Consider the following 2082-nt stretch of genomic DNA (forward strand, 5'->3'; position numbering starts at 1 on the left):
CGTGAAGAATAAATTGTTTTTCTTGTTTTATTTTACAATTTTCTTCGTATTTTTATTTTCTTTTAGCTATTCCATACACTTAACTAGAAAAAAAATAGAAAGTCATCAACGGAAAGAGAGGGATTCGAACCCTCGGTACGAATAACTCGTACAACGGATTAGCAATCAGCCGCTTTCGTCCACTCAGCCATCTCTCCCAATTGAAAAAGATAATTACTATGTTACATTACACATCAAGTAAGGATTAAATTAAGTATTTCTTTCACATTCTTTATCGTTATTATAGAATTAGCAATTCCATTTAGATGCTCGAAAGATCAAAATAGAAAGATAAAAAAAGAAGACCTTCTTGCTTTTATTTTATTCGAAGTGCCTTTTTGGCCTGGCCCGGCCAATACCCAGCCGGGCCTTTTTTTGTTACAAAAAATTCCCTTCATTTTTTTATTTATAGGCAACATACTCTAAATAGCCAATTTAGTACCCCGTGTAACAATTTCCGTTCTGGGGTTTACATATACTTATCATTTTTGTTATAATGGAAATTGAGAAGGATTTTTGATTCAAAAGAATAAATCAAGAAAAGGATAAATCAAGTATGTATCAATTTGTATTTTCTTATGTCGTTTGGCAAACCAAATTTTAGATTCAAATCCAAGAATCATTGACGAATTCTCAGTCAACGAATATCCCGTTTGTCATAAATTTTGGTTTTTTGAGTGAAAATATACATTTGATTTTTCAATAGAAAAGTGAGGGGAAGCTTTTTGGCATTGTGTGTTTTGAGATATTATACAATCAATCGAAGGGACAATCAAAAGGGGAAAGGGGTTTTTTTCTAATTTTGATAAGTTTGGTTAGAAAAAGGATTCAAAAGGGGATGCAAGTACAATAAACTAAAATTGAGTAATCCAACAAAAAAGGTAAAAATTTCTTCTATTGTGTATCGTTTTGGCGGCATGGCCGAGTGGTAAGGCAGGGGACTGCAAATCCTTTTTCCCCAGTTCAAATCCGGGTGCCGCCTCATCAGCAAACGAATCGGAATCTCTTATTCTGTTCTGCTGATATAACTCAACCTAATTTTACCCAGCCAGAACAGAATAAGGGGACTGTTAATACTTGGTTGATTCTAAACATCCGTTCTGGGGATTTTGTAAAAGATTGGAAATCGGAAATCTTTGAATCCAAAATGAAAAGAAAGATTTGATTTTAATGTTTGATTTTAATGGTCGAAGCAAGACTTCCCGATTCCTTTCTACTAATGTAATGTCTACTTATTGGGTCTTGATTGGAGATAATTTAACTACTGGTTGGGGGAAGTTCTTTCTATTTCTATACTGTGTAATCTACATATATAGGCTCGCGAGAATCTCTGAGTGTTCAGGCATTCAATCACTATTAGATTGAGATGGATAATTTATAGAAAAAAATATGAAAAAAATGATTCTTTTTTTTTAACCTCTCGTCAAAAGTATAATATACTATCTCCCAACTCCTTCAAAGAGACAATCGGGAAAGGGTACGGATTAGATCAAATAGGAAAAAGTTTGTAATAGATAGCAATTGATTTATTTTTACTTTGAAGGGCAAGAAAAAAAGGAATGTGCCCTCTTATTTTATTACTAGATGTTCCATTAGTAACATTCCTTTGTAGTTTTGATTTTTTATTTTACTTGTGTTTAGTCTTTCCCGATTATAAATCATATAGAAATTTTTGAAATGGATTTTTTGATTGGTTCATCAATAGTGTTCACCCAGAATCCCTTTTTGACTCTGGACCATTTATTCTACTATTATTAGTGAGCAATAATGGAATAATTCTATCATAGAGATAAGGGACATAATTCACATGGATATAGTAAGTCTCGCTTGGGCTGCTTTAATGTTACATTTTCCCTTTCACTCGTAGTATGGGGAAGAAGTGGACTTTAGAAGCACTCCTAATTTAGTTGAGGAATGAAACGGTATCAATTGTTTTATAGATCGTTCTGCAACGCATTTTTGATTTGAATTGAAATCATTTTCAAATCAAATTATCTTCGTTTCCAAATTCCATTGGACTATAGTGGATCAATGTATTCTATA

General features: G+C 32.7%; 2 non-coding genes across 2 annotated transcripts; one reads left to right on the forward strand and one right to left on the reverse strand.

Annotated features, from left to right (window-relative positions):
- Positions 1–109: 109 nt before the first annotated feature.
- Positions 110–197, reverse strand: TRNAS-GCU (transfer RNA serine (anticodon GCU)). Its single transcript has one exon. It is a non-coding gene; the product is annotated as a tRNA-Ser (tRNA).
- Positions 198–950: 753 nt separating this feature from the next.
- TRNAC-GCA (transfer RNA cysteine (anticodon GCA)) lies at positions 951–1021 on the forward strand. The gene has a single exon. It is a non-coding gene; the product is annotated as a tRNA-Cys (tRNA).
- Positions 1022–2082: the final 1061 nt, after the last annotated feature.

This window comes from Bidens hawaiensis, unplaced genomic scaffold (genome assembly GCF_021521415.1).
Source record: "Bidens hawaiensis isolate Kalapana, Puna unplaced genomic scaffold, B.hawaiensis_p1.1 tig00012229_1, whole genome shotgun sequence".
NCBI classification, from domain to species: Eukaryota; Viridiplantae; Streptophyta; class Magnoliopsida; order Asterales; family Asteraceae; genus Bidens; species Bidens hawaiensis.